Source organism: Notolepis coatsorum (genome assembly GCF_963971535.1).
Source record: "Notolepis coatsorum genome assembly, chromosome: 5".
NCBI lineage: Eukaryota > Metazoa > Chordata > Actinopteri > Aulopiformes > Paralepididae > Notolepis > Notolepis coatsorum.
Window position 1 is genome coordinate 58568455 of NC_140169.1, and position 25010 is coordinate 58593464.

The following is a 25010-nucleotide window of genomic DNA, read 5'->3' on the forward strand; positions in this document are numbered from 1 at the left end:
GTTGTTATAGTTAAGGTTAGGGTTAGGGGGCTAGTAGGGAATGGATGTAAGTCAATGCAATGTCCCCAAAAGTGGCCTAATGTGAATGTGTGTGTGTTTGTGTGTGTGTGTATGCACAGGTGTGTTTATGCACGTACATCCACGTGTGAGGTTAATGCGTGTGTGCTTATGTGCAGACTTGCTGTTCATGTACGTGTGAATGTGTGTGTGTGTGTGTGTGTGTGTGTGTGTGTGTTTGAGTGTGTGTGTGTGTGTGTGTGTAGATTGTCAGGTTCATCATCCATGTGAGTCTGTAACTTTGGTTGCCACTGTGGCACGATTGTATCGGAATAATCCCACAATGTACAAGAGCACTGTTAATATTTGTGTCCTTTAAACTTTGTCTTTATGTGGACATAAATAAAATATTCTAAATGTGTGTGTGTGTGTGTGTGTGTGTGTGTGTGTGTGTGTGTGTGTGTGTGTGTGTGTGTGTGTGTGTGTGTGTGCCTGCACTCCTTTGATTGAAGGGGGAAGCTGCATGTTGTTGAATAATGAATAAGTTGGACAGCACCTCATTCCCCTCAGAGGAAAGCCCTCTACTTGAGTTACTCATTACATCAACATAATGGTGTGTGTGTGTGTGTGTGTGTGTGTGTGTGTGTGTGTGTGTGTGTGTGTGTTTGAGGAGAGAATGTACTTTATTGAGACAGTAGGAAGGCTGAGAGGGAGACACAGGAGAGAAGGTTCTTTATTGAGACAGTAGGAAGGCTGAGAGGGAGACACAGGAGAGAAGGTTCTTTATTGAGACAGTAGAAAGGCTGAGAGGGAGACACAGGAGAGAAGGTTCTTTATTGAGACAGTAGGAAGGCTGAGAGGGAGACACAGGAGAGAAGGTTCTTTATTGAGACAGTAGGAAGGCTGAGAGGGAGACACAGGAGAGAAGGTTCTTTATTGAGACAGTAGGACGGCTGAGAGGGAGACACAGGAGAGAAGGTTCTTTATTGAGACAGTAGGAAGGCTGAGAGGGAGACACAGGAGAGAAGGTTCTTTATTGAGACAGTAGGAAGGCTGAGAGGGAGACACAGGAGAGAAGGTTCTTTATTGAGACAGTAGGACGGCTGAGAGGGAGACACAGGAGAGAAGGTTCTTTATTGAGACAGTAGGACGGCTGAGAGGGAGACAGAGGAGAGAAGGTTCTTTATTGAGACAGTAGGACGGCTGAGAGGGAGACACAGGAGAGAAGGTTATTTTTTTTCTCCGATTTTCTGGGGGGAATTCTTAACCACCTCCCAGCGTTGAATTTGAATGATGTCCGTCGGAGCGTTGGGGGTGTGTGACCCCTGCTCTCCTTAGAATCCTAGCGATTACAGACGCGTACGCTGTGTCGGAAAAGGAAGTGAAGCCATGTGACCTTCTGTATTTTTAACAGACAGCACACACAGAGGGCTCCAAATGAAAAAGAAAAACATGACATCATCAGTGCGCTGCATCCCCTAGACTAGAAGTCGACTGATCAGCTGATGCGAGGGAACCAATCTGTCGCTTTTACCGGGAGGGCGGGGTGACCTGGCGATTTTAAGGGAGAAGGTTTGATCCCCTGCAGTGGACCTCATCCACCCCCCTCTACTGTCCTTGAGCAAGACATCGAGCCCCTCCCCTACCTGCTCCTCGCAAACCCTACAAGTATGCGTGTCTCCCGGGGACACACCAAGAATATATGTTCCATTTTACGAAACACTGTGTGGAACATGGCAATAGAAGACTGATATTCAACACTTGAAACTGTATTCAGGGCAGAATATGTCAGTGGAAGAGGCAAATAACCTTTATATGAAAACTAGAGAGTGGGATGCTGGGCGGGCTGTGAGACGTTGTGCCACTCAAACAATAATGTGCATTTTTATATAAACGCTTTTATCCAAAGTGCTTTATAATTCCGTTCCTCACATCCACCCGTTCACTCACACACTCACACACCGACGGCGGAGGGCACCATGCGAGGTGCCGACCTGCTCATCGGGAGCAGTTAGGGGGGTTAACGTCACGGTGACCGAATGCGTCCACATTTTTATAGGATTCTATCACATTTTCATAACAATAGCGAATATAACTTACCCTGCGCCGTTTTCATTGAGGTTTCTTACAAATTAACAATGTTTTATTTGTCCTTTCTATGCGGATAACATTCAAATCTTAAATTGTACCATTATGTTTCCCTTTAGACAACAAACATAATGCTAATGATGCACTTTTGTTAAGATAATTAGGTGACCATTCTCGATCACTGTACTCGGGTCCCATTAATAGTTTACCGCTGTTCAGATCGCGTTTTCCTAATCCGGTGCTGACCTGTGAACTACTAGGTGCTAAAGGTCTTGGGAATTGTATTCATTTTGTAGTCATAACATTCATTCATTTTCACCTTTTAAACCAATGCTGCCATCTACTGACAACAGAAAGTGTTGTGTATAACGTCAACCTGAGAGGCTACCCGCAGTTGTAAACACTGTCGCCCAAAACACATTCTAGAGATTCCCACTTTTTACTGGTACATAGGTTCATATCTAATAGTCTTTAGATGACTAAATATGGATGAATACTGAAATTTGATATATATATTCTAAAATAAGTATAATTTCACTTCATCTACCTGTCGACATGAAATTCCCAAACGCTGACGGTAAAAAAAAAGCCTGGATGTCGCGCAAAATGGGGCGTGACCGAATTCGGTCCCAGACGAAGAGAGTGACTGAGATTGGTCTACGTTCCGTTAAGTGTCTTGCTCAAGAACGGGACTCGAACCGGAAACCTTCTGATACTACCAGACGACCGCTCCACCTCTTGAGCCCCTATGAATGAAGAGGACTATATATTTGGGATGGGCTCGAGTAACTTTTCCCCAGATCGACTACTCGCATGAATTACTCCAGTAGTGCTCAAATCTATTTTTAGAACGCATCTTGAAGCGCATTGGCAGCAGCAATAACAAGATATTGTGCTGAAACACACACACACACACGCACACACACACACATACATGCACACATACTGATTTGATTGTGTCTTGCTAACAATGCACAGCAATATACCCCATGCTTAATGCATATTGTCAATCTTTTAGGGGAATGTTAAGTGTGCTGCTATCCATGCTCCACAGCTTCCTGCAAGAAACTCAGGCCTCACAGGAGTTTTCTGTTTCATTGGCACTTAAAGAGGCACTTTTGGTGGACGTATTTGGTGGTAACCAAAAGAAAAATAAATAAATAATCGAGCACCCTCGAAAACCACTCAAGTTCGGTTAAAACGGCGAGTAATTGATTACTCTCATGCCCATCCCTAGTATATATGCTGTATATTCCTACCCTGGTGGTGGCTGCTGTGTTGCCCTGGCCTGCCCTTGTCTGCAGGGCAGGGGTGAAGCTTGCCTAGGCCTGCTTGTCTGCACTGTTGTCATTGAAAAGAAATAGCCGACCAGCACACAGCCCTCAGGAAATGATATGGTTCTCCTTTCCTACACACACGCACACACACACACACACACGCACACACACACGTCACACACACACACACAGCTGCACATATCTCCACAGTGTGTCAGAGGAGGAGGTCCGGTGTCTCAGCCTGACTCATGCTGATGTGCAGGGCAGCTCCTTTTAAAGACACTGTCCCGCATCTGTAAAAACACCGCGACCGCTCGCCTCCGATTCTGTTACTCGACTGGAACGCCGTCTGAGAAGAAGAACGTCTATGTTTATTTCAATTTGTATAGTTATCGTCGTTCATTGTGTGCCAAGTTCGAGTGAATGAAGTGAATAGAGGTTCTTTTGTTTCTTAAAAGCTCCCCTCTGCGACTCCATACATGTTGTTTTCGTCATAGTTGATGACTTCCCTGGGAGGCATGACTTTGACCGCTAAAGGCCGCAGGACCACGGAGTGCTCGTTTCACATTCTTCCCCTGTGGAGGGCGAGCTTCTTCTCTGTGTGACGTCACTAATATGTCGAACCTCTTGCGGTTGCGAATGTGTGGCAACTTGACACCTTTAGCGTCAGCATACAGGCCTACACAGAAAGCTGAGTAGGTACTGATGACACTTTCCTGGTGAATATCCAAGGGCACTTGTTGCCATTTTTCATATTCATAGGATCCCTGCATCTCAATGAGGGTAAAGGTGTAGTACTAGAGATGCCGCTGAGCTATTTTCAGTCGTTTATTGAACCATTATTCAATATAGAAATTCTTTTAAGGGTTTTTCAAATACATCAGGAGTGGGATATGTCCCACTGCCCTGTCCTCTTCTTTGTTGTGGTATGCTGAACAAGCTGGTGAGGAAGGCTAGGTCCGTAGTGGGAGTCAAACTGGTCAAACTAGAGGTGGTGGCAGAGAGGAGGAAGAGGAAAAAGCTGGATGCTATAACGGAAAACCCCTCCCGCCCACCCTATGAGTAGCTATAGCCAGGATGAGGAGCATGTTCAGCCATAGATTTATCCCCCCGACACACCACAAACAAACCACCTCTGCCAGTACTTCCTGCCAGTAGCCATCAGGCTCCACAACCGTGGTGGGCACAGACTGCTGCCAATTGCTAGAGAGCTAACGGCTGGTGAACTTGAGACTATCTGACTCTTAATAATAAACACTGTTAGGACTATCTGACTCTTACTAATAAACACTGTTAGGACTATCTGACTCTTAATAATAAACACTGTTAGTTAGGACTGTCTGACTCTTACTAATAAACACTGTTAGGACTATCTGACTCTTAATAATAAACACTGTTAGTTAGGACTGTCTGACTCTTATTAATAAACACTGTTAGGACTATCTGACTCTTAATAATAAACACTGTTAGGACTATCTGACTCTTAATAATAAACACTGTTAGGACTATCTGACTCTTAATAATAAACACTGTTAGAACTGTCTGACTCTTAATAATAAACACTGTTAGGACTATCTGACTCTTAATAATAAACACTGTTAGGACTATCTGACTCTTAATAATAAACACTGTTAGGACTGTCTGACTCTTAATAATAAACACTGTTAGGACTGTCTGACTCTTAATAATAAACACTGTTAGGACTATCTGACTCTTACTAATAAACACTGTTAGGACTGTCTGACTCTTAATAATAAACACTGTTAGGACTGTCTGACTCTTAATAATAAACACTGTTAGGACTGTCTGACTCTTAATAATAAACACTGTTAGGACTGTCTGACTCTTAATAATAAACACTGTTAGGACTATCTGACTCTTAATAATAAACACTGTTAGGACTGTCTGACTCTTAATAATAAACACTGTTAGGACTGTCTGACTCTTAATAATAAACACTGTTAGGACTGTCTGACTCTTAATAATAAACACTGTTAGAACTGTCTTACTCTTAATAATAAACACTGTTAGGACTATCTGACTCTTAATAATAAACACTGTTAGGACTGTCTGACTCTTTTTTTAAGTATAGATGTCAATATCTTGAAATCGTTGCAAAGGAGACTTATGGGCCTATAGGAACTACATCTTGTGGGGTCTTTACCTTCTTTATGTATTACCGAGACAATAGCTTCTGACCAGCTTCCTGGTGGATCTCTCTCAGATAGGGCATAGTTATAAACTACACTTAATACTGGTGTTAATTGTTCAGTGAAATGTTTATAAAATTCATTTGAAAACCCATCTGTACCTGGTGATTTATTGTTCTTAAGCATCTGAATAGTTTCCCCTATCTCCTTCTCCGTAATAGGGGAGGTTAGCTCATCCGCCTCATCTGGGGATAGTTTAGAAAGTTTAAGGTTATCTAAGAAGTTGTTGATTTTTTCTTTCTTGTTTTCCAATTGCTGTGCTTTGTAGAGGTCGGTATAGTAATCTGCAAATGCATTAGCAATTTCTTGCGTTTGCATTACTTCCATGTGTGTGCTGGGGTGTTTAATCTTTGGAACTATCCGACTTGACTGTATTTTGTGGAGCTGGAATGACAGTAGCTTGCTTGCCCTATTTCCCATCTCATAGTAATTCCTACCAGCAAATCTAAGGGCTCCTTCCGCTTTGTATGTCAACAGGTCATCTAGTTTTTGTTTGCAGGTTAGTAGAGCTTTTAAATCTTCTTCATCTCTGTTCAGTTTATGTTTCCTTTCTAGTATTTTTAACTCATTTTCTAGGTTCTGCTGTTTTTCATTTAGCTGTTTCTTTAGTGCACTTGAAATTGAGATAATTTTACCTCTCATTACAGCCTTTGCCGCGTCCCATAAAATTGATGGTGAGACATCCCCCTTATTGTTGAGATCAAAATAACTCTTCAGTTCTTCACTTATCCTCTCCCGTGTGTGAGAGTCAGACAGCATGGATACATTGAGCCTCCAATATTTAAAGATTTTATTGGTACTGAGGTTAAGTTGAAGAGTTAGAGGTCCATGATCTGAGATGGTCGCTGGTTCAATGATACATGATTCAACTTTGTCAATATCTTGCTTGGAAATACAGAAGTAATCTATCCGAGAGTAGCTACCATGGACCCCAGACCTAAAGGTAAAGTCTTTCTGCCTAGGATGGTGGAAACGCCATGCATCTATAAGTCCAAATTCTTTTATCATTGCATTCAGTGATCTAGATTTTTTTGAAATGGGTCCACAATCTACAGGCAGTTTGTCTACTTTTGGATTTAGTACACAGTTGAAATCACCGGCCATAAGGATAATTCCTTTGGCATTACCAGCCAAAAGTGAGGCTATACCTTTAAAGAAATTGGGGCAGTCTTCATTTGGTGCATATATATTTAGAAAGGTTATGATTGATCCTCCTATTGACCCCAGGACCATAACATATCTGCCCTGGTCATCTGCAATTTCCTTTTCTTTGGTGAAGTATACTGATTTGTTAAATAGAATAGCCACTCCTCTCTTTTTCCCTGTTTGACAGGACGCACTATACACCTGGCCCACCCATTCTCTCTTCAGTTTCTGGTGTTCGTTCATTGATAAGTGCGTTTCTTGAATGAATGCTATAGAGCACTGCATTTTCTTAAGTTGTCCAAAAAGTTTTTTCCTCTTTATTGGGTTGTTAAGACCATTTATATTGTAACTAATACATTTAAGGCTTGTCATAATGTCATTGTATTTCGTATGTACAACATAGATCTATCTTCCATAGTATATGAGCTTGAGGCATTTGTCAAAGAGTATACAACATAAAAAACAAAACAAAATGGTCCCCTATTCACTTGTAAGGGAAAACCTAGGGCTTCCAATTTTCCAGTAAGCTGTCTTACATAAATCACAAATGAAATAATCTCCCGATGTTCTAGAGAGGTGTAGCTTTCTCTCTCAGGGAGCATATTGCACTAAGTGCAGAGAAGTTAACCACGAACGTATAGGGTTAACCTTTGCCTGGTAACACAGGCTAAGTGTGATCCGTCTATGGCTCAGTCTCTGGCCTCAGAACCACATATAAATTAAAGTAGATTTAATATATTTAAATGTTCCCAACAGGTAATTAATACTCAGGGTAAATGATAATCATATTAGTCAGCAGCATGTCCATTATTTCTTGTGTTTTACACTTATTGTAAACATTTCGTTAGTTTACTATATCTAACTGGTTTACTCATCTTTATCGTCCATGAATGATCTTAGGTCTGCGGCAGATAGTGACGTCATGGCTCCTTTCGTTCGCTGCTCACGCCCTCTTCTTTGTGTTCGCCACCTGTCCCTAGGGTGACTGTCCCTTGTCAGTTCTCTTTGTAGTTTCTCTCTTTCGTCGATTTGGACATGAATTCCCAGTTCTTTCAGTGTGGGAATTGCATCTACCAGAGAGTCAAACACCTTCGTTCCCGATTCTGTTGTCATCCTGAGTCGTGCCGGGTATGGGCAATTAGCGCGTATCCCTTTTTCCTTCAGCTGTTTGATGACGTGACGCACCTGACCCCTCTTCTTTTGCAGGTCTGGGGAGTAATCGTGATCAAAATAGATCCTTTTCCCTTGAAATGTGACGGTTTGTCCCCATGCGAGCTGTAGAACCTGTTCTTTGATATTGAAATCTAGAAAGCGCACAATGATAGAGCGCGGGGGTGCGCTAGACTCTCTCGGTTTGGCCATCAGTGATCTGTGCGCTCTTTCTATCTTAATCTCAGACTCAAGTTCAGGTGTTATTTTCAGGGATGTTGTCAATAGCTGCTTCACAAACTCTTTAGTATCCTTGTCCTCGCTACCTTCAGGGACTTGGTAGATCCGGATATTGTTGCGTCTGAGTCTATTTTGCAAGTCTTCACAGGTTGCTGTAATTTCTGCATCTCTTCTTACAAGGTATTTGAGCGCCCTCTGGTGTCTCATTCCACTATCATCCAGTTTCGTGATTTCTTTTTCAATTACCGTAATTCTACCTTCTGTTTTGTCAATCCATTCAGTTACTTGCGACATAGATGTTTCAAGTTTGCTCACTGAAGACTGGGTGGCATTGTGTGCTTCTTTATTCTCTCTCCTTAGATCTTTTAATTCTTTTAGAATCGCGGATTCCTCTCTCTCTGTTTCCTCGTCAGTGTCGGAAGAGCTGGTTTGACAAGCCTGTTCATCTGTGACATCTTTCTCATTTCCAGAGTCGGTTTTGGTATTTCTTTTAGCACTTCGTTTCTTTGGGCTCATCTTTAGACTTCTTACCGTTTCACTCGTTAAATGTTGCTGACAATATCTGTTTGTTGGGTCGTTTATCTCGGGGGTTCTGAGGAGCTCGAGATTCAAGCTGCTACCCGGACATCACACAACCGGAAGTCACTGTCTGACTCTTAATAATAAACACTGTTAGAACTGTCTGACTCTTAATAATAAACACTGTTAGGACTGTCTGACTCTTAATAATAAACACGGTTAGGACTATCTGACTCTTAATAATAAACACTGTTAGTACTATCTGACTCTTAATAATAAACACTGTTAGTTAGGACTGTCTGACTCTTAATAATAAACACTGTTAGGACTGTCTGACTCTTAATAATAAACACTGTTAGGACTATCTGACTCTTAATAATAAACACTGTTAGTTAGGACTGTCTGACTCTTAATAATAAACACTGTTAGGACTGTCTGACTCTTAATAATAAACACTGTTAGGACTATCTGACTCTTAATAATAAACACTGTTAGAACTATCTGACTCTTAATAATAAACACTGTTAGGACTGTCTGACTCTTAATAATAAACACTGTTAGGACTGTCTGACTCTTAATAATAAACACTGTTAGAACTATCTGACTCTTAATAATAAACACTGTTAGGACTGTCTGACTCTTAATAATAAACACTGTTAGGACTATCTGACTCTTAATAATAAACACTGTTAGGACTATCTGACTCTTAATAATAAACACTGTTAGGACTATCTGACTCTTAATAATAAACACTGTTAGAACTGTCTGACTCTTAATAATAAACACTGTTAGGACTATCTGACTCTTAATAATAAACACTGTTAGAACTGTCTGACTCTTAATAATAAACACTGTTAGGACTATCTGACTCTTAATAATAAACACTGTTAGGACTATCTGACTCTTAATAATAAACACTGTTAGAACTGTCTGACTCTTAATAATAAACACTGTTAGTACTATCTGACTCTTAATAATAAACACTGTTAGGACTATCTGACTCTTAATAATAAACACTGTTAGTACTATCTGACTCTTAATAATAAACACTGTTAGGACTATCTGACTCTTAATAATAAACACTGTTAGTTAGGACTGTCTGACTCTTAATAATAAACACTGTTAGGACTGTCTGACTCTTAATAATAAACACTGTTAGGACTATCTGACTCTTAATAATAAACACTGTTAGAACTATCTGACTCTTAATAATAAACACTGTTAGGACTGTCTGACTCTTAATAATAAACACTGTTAGGACTGTCTGACTCTTAATAATAAACACTGTTAGAACTATCTGACTCTTAATAATAAACACTGTTAGGACTGTCTGACTCTTAATAATAAACACTGTTAGTACTATCTGACTCTTAATAATAAACACTGTTAGGACTATGACTCTTAATAATAAATACTGTTAGTTAGGACTGTCTGACTCTTAATAATAAACACTGTTAGGACTGTGTGATCCGTCTATGGCTCAGTCTCTGGCCTCAGAACCACATATAAATTAAAGTAGATTTAATATATTTAAATGTTCCCAACAGGTAATTAATACTCAGGGTAAATGATAATCATATTAGTCAGCAGCATGTCCATTATTTCTTGTGTTTTACACTTATTGTAAACATTTCGTTAGTTTACTATATCTAACTGGTTTACTCATCTTTATCGTCCATGAATGATCTTAGGTCTGCGGCAGATAGTGACGTCATGGCTCCTTTCGTTCGCTGCTCACGCCCTCTTCTTTGTGTTCGCCACCTGTCCCTAGGGTGACTGTCCCTTGTCAGTTCTCTTTGTAGTTTCTCTCTTTCGTCGATTTGGACATGAATTCCCAGTTCTTTCAGTGTGGGAATTGCATCTACCAGAGAGTCAAACACCTTCGTTCCCGATTCTGTTGTCATCCTGAGTCGTGCCGGGTATGGGCAATTAGCGCGTATCCCTTTTTCCTTCAGCTGTTTGATGACGTGACGCACCTGACCCCTCTTCTTTTGCAGGTCTGGGGAGTAATCGTGATCAAAATAGATCCTTTTCCCTTGAAATGTGACGGTTTGTCCCCATGCGAGCTGTAGAACCTGTTCTTTGATATTGAAATCTAGAAAGCGCACAATGATAGAGCGCGGGGGTGCGCTAGACTCTCTCGGTTTGGCCATCAGTGATCTGTGCGCTCTTTCTATCTTAATCTCAGACTCAAGTTCAGGTGTTATTTTCAGGGATGTTGTCAATAGCTGCTTCACAAACTCTTTAGTATCCTTGTCCTCGCTACCTTCAGGGACTTGGTAGATCCGGATATTGTTGCGTCTGAGTCTATTTTGCAAGTCTTCACAGGTTGCTGTAATTTCTGCATCTCTTCTTACAAGGTATTTGAGCGCCCTCTGGTGTCTCATTCCACTATCATCCAGTTTCGTGATTTCTTTTTCAATTACCGTAATTCTACCTTCTGTTTTGTCAATCCATTCAGTTACTTGCGACATAGATGTTTCAAGTTTGCTCACTGAAGACTGGGTGGCATTGTGTGCTTCTTTATTCTCTCTCCTTAGATCTTTTAATTCTTTTAGAATCGCGGATTCCTCTCTCTCTGTTTCCTCGTCAGTGTCGGAAGAGCTGGTTTGACAAGCCTGTTCATCTGTGACATCTTTCTCATTTCCAGAGTCGGTTTTGGTATTTCTTTTAGCACTTCGTTTCTTTGGGCTCATCTTTAGACTTCTTACCGTTTCACTCGTTAAATGTTGCTGACAATATCTGTTTGTTGGGTCGTTTATCTCGGGGGTTCTGAGGAGCTCGAGATTCAAGCTGCTACCCGGACATCACACAACCGGAAGTCACTGTCTGACTCTTAATAATAAACACTGTTAGAACTGTCTGACTCTTAATAATAAACACTGTTAGGACTGTCTGACTCTTAATAATAAACACGGTTAGGACTATCTGACTCTTAATAATAAACACTGTTAGTACTATCTGACTCTTAATAATAAACACTGTTAGTTAGGACTGTCTGACTCTTAATAATAAACACTGTTAGGACTGTCTGACTCTTAATAATAAACACTGTTAGGACTATCTGACTCTTAATAATAAACACTGTTAGTTAGGACTGTCTGACTCTTAATAATAAACACTGTTAGGACTGTCTGACTCTTAATAATAAACACTGTTAGGACTATCTGACTCTTAATAATAAACACTGTTAGAACTATCTGACTCTTAATAATAAACACTGTTAGGACTGTCTGACTCTTAATAATAAACACTGTTAGGACTGTCTGACTCTTAATAATAAACACTGTTAGAACTATCTGACTCTTAATAATAAACACTGTTAGGACTGTCTGACTCTTAATAATAAACACTGTTAGGACTATCTGACTCTTAATAATAAACACTGTTAGGACTATCTGACTCTTAATAATAAACACTGTTAGGACTATCTGACTCTTAATAATAAACACTGTTAGAACTGTCTGACTCTTAATAATAAACACTGTTAGGACTATCTGACTCTTAATAATAAACACTGTTAGAACTGTCTGACTCTTAATAATAAACACTGTTAGGACTATCTGACTCTTAATAATAAACACTGTTAGGACTATCTGACTCTTAATAATAAACACTGTTAGAACTGTCTGACTCTTAATAATAAACACTGTTAGTACTATCTGACTCTTAATAATAAACACTGTTAGGACTATCTGACTCTTAATAATAAACACTGTTAGTACTATCTGACTCTTAATAATAAACACTGTTAGGACTATCTGACTCTTAATAATAAACACTGTTAGTTAGGACTGTCTGACTCTTAATAATAAACACTGTTAGGACTGTCTGACTCTTAATAATAAACACTGTTAGGACTATCTGACTCTTAATAATAAACACTGTTAGAACTATCTGACTCTTAATAATAAACACTGTTAGGACTGTCTGACTCTTAATAATAAACACTGTTAGGACTGTCTGACTCTTAATAATAAACACTGTTAGAACTATCTGACTCTTAATAATAAACACTGTTAGGACTGTCTGACTCTTAATAATAAACACTGTTAGTACTATCTGACTCTTAATAATAAACACTGTTAGGACTATGACTCTTAATAATAAACACTGTTAGTTAGGACTGTCTGACTCTTAATAATAAACACTGTTAGGACTGTGACTCTTAATAATAAACACTGTTAGGACTATCTGACTCTTAATAATAAACACTGTTAGAACTATCTGACTCTTAATAATAAACACTGTTAGGACTGTCTGACTCTTAATAATAAACACTGTTAGGACTGTCTGACTCTTAATAATAAACACTGTTAGAACTATCTGACTCTTAATAATAAACACTGTTAGGACTGTCTGACTCTTAATAATAAACACTGTTAGGACTATCTGACTCTTAATAATAAACACTGTTAGGACTATCTGACTCTTAATAATAAACACTGTTAGGACTATCTGACTCTTAATAATAAACACTGTTAGGACTATCTGACTCTTAATAATAAACACTGTTAGGACTATCTGACTCTTAATAATAAACACTGTTAGGACTATCTGACTTTTAATCATAAACACTGTTAGGACTATTTGACTCTTAATAATAAACACTGTTAGGACTATCTGACTCTTAATAATAAACACTGTTAGGACTATCTGACTTTTAATCATAAACACTGTTAGGACTGTCTGACTCTTAATAATAAACACTGTTAGGACTGTCTGACTCTTAATAATAAACACTGTTAGGACTGTCTGACTCTTAATAATAAACACTGTTAGGACTATCTGACTCTTAATAATAAACACTGTTAGAACTGTCTGACTCTTAATAATAAACACTGTTAGGACTATCTGACTCTTAATAATAAACACTGTTAGGACTATCTGACTCTTAATAATAAACACTGTTAGGACTGTCTGACTCTTAATAATAAACACTGTTAGAACTGTCTTACTCTTAATAATAAACACTGTTAGGACTATCTGACTCTTAATAATAAACACTGTTAGGACTGTCTGACTCTTAATAATAAACACTGTTAGAACTGTCTGACTCTTAATAATAAACACTGTTAGGACTGTCTGACTCTTAATAATAAACACGGTTAGGACTATCTGACTCTTAATAATAAACACTGTTAGTACTATCTGACTCTTAATAATAAACACTGTTAGTTAGGACTGTCTGACTCTTAATAATAAACACTGTTAGGACTGTCTGACTCTTAATAATAAACACTGTTAGGACTATCTGACTCTTAATAATAAACACTGTTAGTTAGGACTGTCTGACTCTTAATAATAAACACTGTTAGGACTGTCTGACTCTTAATAATAAACACTGTTAGGACTATCTGACTCTTAATAATAAACACTGTTAGGACTGTCTGACTCTTAATAATAAACACTGTTAGGACTATCTGACTCTTAATAATAAACACTGTTAGGACTGTCTGACTCTTAATAATAAACACTGTTAGGACTGTCTGACTCTTAATAATAAACACTGTTAGGACTGTCTGACTCTTAATAATAAACACTGTTAGAACTATCTGACTCTTAATAATAAACACTGTTAGGACTGTCTGACTCTTAATAATAAACACTGTTAGGACTATCTGACTCTTAATAATAAACACTGTTAGGACTATCTGACTCTTAATAATAAACACTGTTAGGACTATCTGACTCTTAATAATAAACACTGTTAGAACTGTCTGACTCTTAATAATAAACACTGTTAGGACTATCTGACTCTTAATAATAAACACTGTTAGAACTGTCTGACTCTTAATAATAAACACTGTTAGGACTATCTGACTCTTAATAATAAACACTGTTAGGACTATCTGACTCTTAATAATAAACACTGTTAGAACTGTCTGACTCTTAATAATAAACACTGTTAGTACTATCTGACTCTTAATAATAAACACTGTTAGGACTATCTGACTCTTAATAATAAACACTGTTAGTACTATCTGACTCTTAATAATAAACACTGTTAGGACTATCTGACTCTTAATAATAAACACTGTTAGTTAGGACTGTCTGACTCTTAATAATAAACACTGTTAGGACTGTCTGACTCTTAATAATAAACACTGTTAGGACTATCTGACTCTTAATAATAAACACTGTTAGAACTATCTGACTCTTAATAATAAACACTGTTAGGACTGTCTGACTCTTAATAATAAACACTGTTAGGACTGTCTGACTCTTAATAATAAACACTGTTAGAACTATCTGACTCTTAATAATAAACACTGTTAGGATTGTCTGACTCTTAATAATAAACACTGTTAGTACTATCTGACTCTTAATAATAAACACTGTTAGGACTATCTGACTCTTAATAATAAACACTGTTAGTTAGGACTGTCTGACTCTTAATAATAAACACTGTTAGGACTGTGACTCTTAATAATAAACACTGTTAGGACTATCTGACTCTTAATAATAAACACTGTTAGAACTATCTGACTCTTAATAATAAACACTGTTAGGACTGTCTGACTCTTAATAATAAACACTGTTAGGACTGTCTGACTCTTAATAATAAACACTGTTAGAACTATCTGACTCTTAATAATAAACACTGTTAGGACTGTCTGACTCTTAATAATAAACACTGTTAGGACTGTCTGACTCTTAATAATAAACACTGTTAGAACTGTCTGACTCTTAATAATAAACACTGTTAGGACTGTCTGACTCTTAATAATAAACACGGTTAGGACTATCTGACTCTTAATAATAAACACTGTTAGTACTATCTGACTCTTAATAATAAACACTGTTAGTTAGGACTGTCTGACTCTTAATAATAAACACTGTTAGGACTGTCTGACTCTTAATAATAAACACTGTTAGGACTATCTGACTCTTAATAATAAACACTGTTAGTTAGGACTGTCTGACTCTTAATAATAAACACTGTTAGGACTGTCTGACTCTTAATAATAAACACTGTTAGGACTATCTGACTCTTAATAATAAACACTGTTAGGACTGTCTGACTCTTAATAATAAACACTGTTAGGACTATCTGACTCTTAATAATAAACACTGTTAGGACTGTCTGACTCTTAATAATAAACACTGTTAGGACTGTCTGACTCTTAATAATAAACACTGTTAGGACTGTCTGACTCTTAATAATAAACACTGTTAGAACTATCTGACTCTTAATAATAAACACTGTTAGGACTGTCTGACTCTTAATAATAAACACTGTTAGGACTATCTGACTCTTAATAATAAACACTGTTAGGACTATCTGACTCTTAATAATAAACACTGTTAGGACTATCTGACTCTTAATAATAAACACTGTTAGAACTGTCTGACTCTTAATAATAAACACTGTTAGGACTATCTGACTCTTAATAATAAACACTGTTAGAACTGTCTGACTCTTAATAATAAACACTGTTAGGACTATCTGACTCTTAATAATAAACACTGTTAGGACTATCTGACTCTTAATAATAAACACTGTTAGAACTGTCTGACTCTTAATAATAAACACTGTTAGTACTATCTGACTCTTAATAATAAACACTGTTAGGACTATCTGACTCTTAATAATAAACACTGTTAGTACTATCTGACTCTTAATAATAAACACTGTTAGGACTATCTGACTCTTAATAATAAACACTGTTAGTTAGGACTGTCTGACTCTTAATAATAAACACTGTTAGGACTGTCTGACTCTTAATAATAAACACTGTTAGGACTATCTGACTCTTAATAATAAACACTGTTAGAACTATCTGACTCTTAATAATAAACACTGTTAGGACTGTCTGACTCTTAATAATAAACACTGTTAGGACTGTCTGACTCTTAATAATAAACACTGTTAGAACTATCTGACTCTTAATAATAAACACTGTTAGGATTGTCTGACTCTTAATAATAAACACTGTTAGTACTATCTGACTCTTAATAATAAACACTGTTAGGACTATCTGACTCTTAATAATAAACACTGTTAGTTAGGACTGTCTGACTCTTAATAATAAACACTGTTAGGACTGTGACTCTTAATAATAAACACTGTTAGGACTATCTGACTCTTAATAATAAACACTGTTAGAACTATCTGACTCTTAATAATAAACACTGTTAGGACTGTCTGACTCTTAATAATAAACACTGTTAGGACTGTCTGACTCTTAATAATAAACACTGTTAGAACTATCTGACTCTTAATAATAAACACTGTTAGGACTGTCTGACTCTTAATAATAAACACTGTTAGGACTATCTGACTCTTAATAATAAACACTGTTAGGACTATCTGACTCTTAATAATAAACACTGTTAGGACTATCTGACTCTTAATAATAAACACTGTTAGGACTATCTGACTTTTAATCATAAACACTGTTAGGACTATCTGACTCTTAATAATAAACACTGTTAGGACTATCTGACTCTTAATAATAAACACTGTTAGGACTATCTGACTTTTAATCATAAACACTGTTAGGACTATCTGACTCTTAATAATAAACACTGTTAGGACTATCTGACTCTTAATAATAAACACTGTTAGAACTATCTGACTCTTAATAATAAACACTGTTAGGACTGTCTGACTCTTATTAATAAACACTGTTAGAACTATCTGACTCTTAATAATAAACACTGTTAGGACTATCTGACTTTTAATCATAAACACTGTTAGGACTGTCTGACTCTTAATAATAAACACTGTTAGGACTATCTGACTTTTAATAATAAACACTGTTAGGACTATCTGACTCTTAATAATAAACACTGTTAGGACTATCTGACTCTTAATAATAAACACTGTTAGGACTGTCTGACTCTTATTAATAAACACTGTTAGGACTGTCTGACTCTTAATAATAAACACTGTTAGGACTATTTGACTTTTAATAATAAACACTGTTAGGACTGTCTGACTCTTAATAATAAACACTGTTAGGACTATCTGACTCTTAATAATAAACACTGTTAGGACTATCTGACTCTTAATAATAAACACTGTTAGGACTATCTGACTTTTAATCATAAACACTGTTAGGACTATCTGACTCTTAATAATAAACACTGTTAGGACTGTCTGACTCTTATTAATAAACACTGTTAGGACTGTCTGACTCTTAATAATAAACACTGTTAGGACTGTCTGACTCTTAATAATAAACACTGTTAGAACTATCTGACTCTTAATAATAAACACTGTTAGGACTGTCTGACTCTTAATAATAAACACTGTTAGGACTATCTGACTCTTAATAATAAACACTGTTAGGACTGTCTGACTCTTAATAATAAACACTGTTAGGACTGTCTGACTCTTAATAATAAACACTGTTAGAACTATCTGACTCTTAATAATAAACACTGTTAGGACTGTCTGACTCTTAATAATAAACACTGTTAGGACTATCTGACTCTTAATAATAAACACTGTTAGGACTATCTGACTCTTAATAATAAACACTGTTAGGACTATCTGACTCTTAATAATAAACACTGTTAGGACTATCTGACTTTTAATCATAAACACTGTTAGGACTATCTGACTCTTAATAATAAACACTGTTAGGACTATCTGACTCTTAATAATAAACACTGTTAGGACTATCTGACTTTTAATCATAAACACTGTTAGGACTATCTGACTCTTAATAATAAACACTGTTAGGACTATCTGACTCTTAATAATAAACACTGTTAGAACTATCTGACTCTTAATAATAAACACTGTTAGGACTGTCTGACTCTTATTAATAAACACTGTTAGAACTATCTGACTCTTAATAATAAACACTGTTAGGACTATCTGACTTTTAATCATAAACACTGTTAGGACTGTCTGACTCTTAATAATAAACACTGTTAGGACTATCTGACTTTTAATAATAAACACTGTTAGGACTATCTGACTCTTAATAATAAACACTGTTAGGACTATCTGACTCTTAATAATAAACACTGTTAGGACTGTCTGACTCTTATTAATAAACACTGTTAGGACTGTCTGACTCTTAATAATAAACACTGTTAGGACTATTTGACTTTTAATAATAAACACTGTTAGGACTGTCTGACTCTTAATAATAAACACTGTTAGGACTATCTGACTCTTAATAATAAACACTGTTAGGACTATCTGACTCTTAATAATAAACACTGTTAGGACTATCTGACTTTTAATCATAAACACTGTTAGGACTATCTGACTCTTAATAATAAACACTGTTAGGACTGTCTGACTCTTATTAATAAACACTGTTAGGACTGTCTGACTCTTAATAATAAACACTGTTAGGACTGTCTGACTCTTAATAATAAACACTGTTAGAACTATCTGACTCTTAATAATAAACACTGTTAGGACTGTCTGACTCTTAATAATAAACACTGTTAGGACTATCTGACTCTTAATAATAAACACTGTTAGGACTATCTGACTCTTAATAATAAACACTGTTAGGACTATCTGACTCTTAATAATAAACACTGTTAGAACTATCTGACTCTTAATAATAAACACTGTTAGGACTGTCTGACTCTTAATAATAAACACTGTTAGAACTATCTGACTCTTAATAATAAACACTGTTAGGACTGTCTGACTCTTAATAATAAACAAATAAACACTGTTAGGACTATCTGACTCTTAATAATAAACACTGTTAGGACTATCTGACTCTTAATAATAAACACTGTTAGGACTATCTGACTCTTAATAATAAACACTGTTAGGACTATCTGACTCTTAATAATAAACACTGTTAGGACTATCTGACTCTTAATAATAAACACTGTTAGGACTATCTGACTTTTAATCATAAACACTGTTAGGACTGTCTGACTCTTAATAATAAACACTGTTAGGACTATCTGACTCTTAATAATAAACACTGTTAGGCCTAACAAAAATAATAGTTGGTTTCAGGTTGGTTGTCAGTTTGGCCATGGGTAGGTAGGGAATTTATTTTATTTTATTTTTTTATTTTATTCTTTCCCACGGCGACTATGGATAGGGAATTTCTTTATTTAATTAAAATGTTCACAACAACATGGATGCATGTACTCTGCCAGCATGTTTAATATCCATAATACTAAATGTTTGACTAAGATTTCTATGAAACTTTATTAAAAACTCATAAAATATATTGGGTCGCACCTAAATCGGCAGGGTCGGTCGGCAACCTGAAACCAACCATTATTTTTGTTAGGCCTTAGAACTATCTGACTCTTAATAATAAACACTGTTAGGACTGTCTGACTCTTATTAATAAACACTGTTAGAACTATCTGACTCTTAATAATAAACACTGTTAGGACTATCTGACTTTTAATCATAAACACTGTTAGGACTGTCTGACTCTTAATAATAAACACTGTTAGGACTATCTGACTTTTAATAATAAACACTGTTAGGACTATCTGACTCTTAATAATAAACACTGTTAGGACTATCTGACTCTTAATAATAAACACTGTTAGGACTGTCTGACTCTTATTAATAAACACTGTTAGGACTGTCTGACTCTTAATAATAAACACTGTTAGGACTATTTGACTTTTAATAATAAACACTGTTAGGACTGTCTGACTCTTAATAATAAACACTGTTAGGACTATCTGACTCTTAATAATAAACACTGTTAGGACTATCTGACTCTTAATAATAAACACTGTTAGGACTATCTGACTTTTAATCATAAACACTGTTAGGACTATCTGACTCTTAATAATAAACACTGTTAGGACTGTCTGACTCTTATTAATAAACACTGTTAGGACTGTCTGACTCTTAATAATAAACACTGTTAGGACTGTCTGACTATTTTTTCTTTTTTTTTATTGGTCTTTTCCCCCCTCCATTTTCCTCCGATTTTCTCCCATCCCAATGTTAGTCGTATGCCAATTCCCAGTCCCTTCCTGGTCGCTGCGCTTTACCCCCCACAGTCAGATCATTTGGGAGAGTGGAGGCTACCACGTGCTTCCTCCGACACACGTCCAGCCAATCACCGCTTCTTTTCACCTGGCAGCGCGGATTCTCATTGAGAGGGCGTAGCGTGTGGGAGGACCACACTATCCCCCTCACGTCCAATCCGCGCTTAGCAGGCGCCCCGACCGAACTGTAGGAGTCGCTGTTTACAACGACCCGGACTCACCCCGCCAGCTTCTCCCACCCTCTGATACAGCCAATTGTATCAGTGCAGACGGCCAGCCAAGCTGGTGACAACCCCGGAGCTGTGAGCTGGATTCGAACAGGCGAACCAAGCTCACAGCTCCGGGGCTGGTGACGAACGCAATCTCCGCTCGACCACCTAACCGCCCTAGGACTGTCTGACTCTTAATAATAAACACTGTTAGAACTATCTGACTCTTAATAATAAACACTGTTAGGACTGTCTGACTCTTAATAATAAACACTGTTAGGACTATCTGACTCTTAATAATAAACACTGTTAGGACTATCTGACTCTTAATAATAAACACTGTTAGAACTATCTGACTCTTAATAATAAACACTGTTAGGACTGTCTGACTCTTAATAATAAACACTGTTAGAACTATCTGACTCTTAATAATAAACACTGTTAGGACTGTCTGACTCTTAATAATAAACAAATAAACACTGTTAGGACTATCTGACTCTTAATAATAAACACTGTTAGGACTATCTGACTCTTAATAATAAACACTGTTAGGACTATCTGACTCTTAATAATAAACACTGTTAGGACTATCTGACTCTTAATAATAAACACTGTTAGGACTATCTGACTTTTAATCATAAACACTGTTAGGACTGTCTGACTCTTAATAATAAACACTGTTAGAACTGTCTGACTCTTAATAATAAACACTGTTAGGACTATCTGACTCTTAATAATAAACACTGTTAGGACTATCTGACTTTTAATCATAAACACTGTTAGGACTATCTGACTCTTAATAATAAACACTGTTAGGACTATCTGACTCTTAATAATAAACACTGTTAGGACTATCTGACTTTTAATCATAAACACTGTTAGGACTATCTGACTCTTAATAATAAACACTGTTAGGACTATCTGACTCTTAATAATAAACACTGTTAGAACTATCTGACTCTTAATAATAAACACTGTTAGGACTGTCTGACTCTTATTAATAAACACTGTTAGAACTATCTGACTCTTAATAATAAACACTGTTAGGACTATCTGACTTTTAATCATAAACACTGTTAGGACTGTCTGACTCTTAATAATAAACACTGTTAGGACTATCTGACTTTTAATAATAAACACTGTTAGGACTGTCTGACTCTTAATAATAAACACTGTTAGGACTGTCTGACTCTTAATAATAAACACTGTTAGGACTATCTGACTTTTAATAATAAACACTGTTAGGACTGTCTGACTCTTAATAATAAACACTGTTAGGACTGTCTGACTCTTATTAATAAACACTGTTAGGACTGTCTGACTCTTAATAATAAACACTGTTAGGACTATTTGACTTTTAATAATAAACACTGTTAGGACTGTCTGACTCTTAATAATAAACACTGTTAGGACTATCTGACTTTTAATCATAAACACTGTTAGGACTATCTGACTCTTAATAATAAACACTGTTAGGACTGTCTGACTCTTATTAATAAACACTGTTAGGACTGTCTGACTCTTAATAATAAACACTGTTAGGACTGTCTGACTCTTAATAATAAACACTGTTAGGACTGTCTGACTCTTAATAATAAACACTGTTAGGACTGTCTGACTCTTAATAATAAACACTGTTAGGACTGTCTGACTCTTAATAATAAACACTGTTAGGACTGTCTGACTCTTAATAATAAACACTGTTAGGACTATTTGACTTTTAATAATAAACACTGTTAGGACTATCTGACTCTTAATAATAAACACTCTTAGGACTATCTGACTCTTAATAATAAACACTGCTAGGACTATCTGACTCTTAATAATGAACACTGTTAGGACTGTCTGACTCTTAATAATAAACACTGTTAGGACTGTCTGACTCTTAATAATAAACACTGTTAGGACTGTCTGACTCTTAATAATAAACACTGTTAGGACTGTCTGACTCTTAATAATAAACACTGTTAGGACTATCTGACTCTTAATAATAAACACTGTTAGGACTATCTGACTCTTAATAATAAACACTGTTAGGACTGTCTGACTCTTAATAATAAACACTGCACGGACTCTGGCGCAGTGTGGTACTACGGTTTGGACCATGTATACCATCATCACCATTACTACTGTCTGATTGAATCCTGCCTCACTACTGTTCACTACTACTATTATCACTATTATCATTACTACTTGCACTTTGTTCTATGTTCTATCATTATTACTACTACCTGTACTACTACCTGACTGTATCCCCCGCGTCTATACTTCCCACAAGTGGGTTGTCCTTCCGCGTTGCTCTGATTGGCCACTGACCTACGGTTCGTGCGTTTTGCGAATCTGATTGACAACTGACGTTTCTGGTCATTTGACATGTGCGCCCAATCGCATGACGAGCAGTGTCTTAGCCCATTTCCGCGTTGAACAGCCTGCAAACGACATAACGCCTAGTTTATCACTGGTTAAGCTTAGGCGACTCTTTCGCAGTTGGTTAAGGTTAGAGTTTGGAATCAGGGCTGGCGTTCTATCGCCATGCTCTGAGACAAGCTCTAACCTTAACCAACTTCGAAAGAGTGCCTAAGCTTAACCGTCCAAAAACTTGCCGTCACACGATTGGCCGCACATGTCACATGACCAGAAACGTGCGTGGCCAATCAGAGCAACGCGGAAGGACAAACCACTTGTGGGAAGTATAGAGGCGTACCCCCCCCCCCCCCCCCCCCCCCCCCCCAATGCTGTTATGACACTTGAATTTCCCCAAGGGGATTAATAAAGGAACACTCATCAACCACCCACAACCCCCGCAAAGCTCACACCCGAAAATGAAAGCAAATGAGCGTTTAAACAGAAAGGTGTTTCGACTAGGTCTACGAGGTCACTCTTTAATTAACAAACAGACAACACGTCACACTCACTTTAAACAATTTAACACTACATCATATTTATCTATTTATTAAAGAGATTTGCACTACATCCATACCTCATTTTGCATCTTGCCTTTTTTTAATATATGTTTTTGTACCTCATTGTCTGCATTTTGTACCTCATTGTCTGCATTTTTACTTCATTGTATTTAGGTTGTACTTAGGTTGTATTTTTAGTTTGTATATTGTATAGTGTTGGGACTTATTCCTCTTTTACTTACTTGTTTTACTGTATGAAGCACATTCTTAGGAGGAGGCTCATACACAACCAAGCATTTCACTGTAATGTACCTGTACTTTATACGTGACAAATAAAAGTAAACTTGAACTTGAACATGTTCAAAACGTTACCGCCAAATGTAGTCATAGTTGATGGATTTTCAAGTTTCACGGAGCATATTTTCAACCCTTTTCAACATCAATGACAGTATGAAAGCTAGGCTCAGATCTACCAGAACATAGACTTTATACACCTACACACACACAAACACACACACACACACACACACAAAATGAAAATTATACTGTACGGTCCTTTAAAGGCAGGAGAGTTTGTGTGTGTTCAGGTCAGATAACTCATGTGCGTACATTCCAACTGTCACGGAATGCCTGCACGCCTGTTATTCAGGCACACGGGCTGTTTAAAGGAACACACCAACATTTGGGGAAATTAGCTTACCGTCTTCTCCAGAGAGAGACAAGAAGATAGATACCAGGTTCATCTCTCTGCGTTCAGTAGAAAGCTATCTGGCTGCATGTTAGCACAGCACAATGAATGGAAGCGGACAGTGGCGGTTAGCCTTCGGGAGAGGCGTTAGTTGGACAATGCCTAGGCTAACTGGCACTGTCCGCTTCCATTCATTGTGCTAAGCTAAGCTAACGTGCAGCCTAGATAGCTTTCTACTGAACGCACAGAGAGGAAACTGGTATCTATCTTCTTGTCTCTCTCTGGAGAAGACGGTAAGCTAATTTCCCCAAAATGTTGGCGTGTTCCTTTAAAGTCTTTCGAAATAGACTTCATCCAAAAGGCTCAACTGGCAGACTGACTACCCGTGACGAGCATTTTAAACGGAGCCTGCTTTAAGTTTAAACGTTTTTCCGAGCGTGCCAGTGAACGCGAGCGGCCGGGGGTGTGATTAGTGGTGAGATGGTGGTGGAGGTCGACTTGAGGACCTCGATAGTTAGTTGATGATTCCTCTACCATGAAATGACCTTGTCAAGAAACCATTAACGTCTAAACAATATGTCCGTCCCCTCTCTCTCTCTCTCTCTCTCTCTCTCTCTCTCTCTCTC

General features: G+C 37.2%; 1 protein-coding gene across 1 annotated transcript in view; it reads left to right on the forward strand.

Annotated features, from left to right (window-relative positions):
- LOC311228218 (tubulinyl-Tyr carboxypeptidase 2-like) overlaps positions 1 to 25010 on the forward strand; it is a gene marked incomplete at both ends in the record, with an annotated part of 147457 nt that overhangs the window by 33421 nt on the left and 89026 nt on the right. The gene's annotated exons all lie outside the window — the stretch shown is intronic.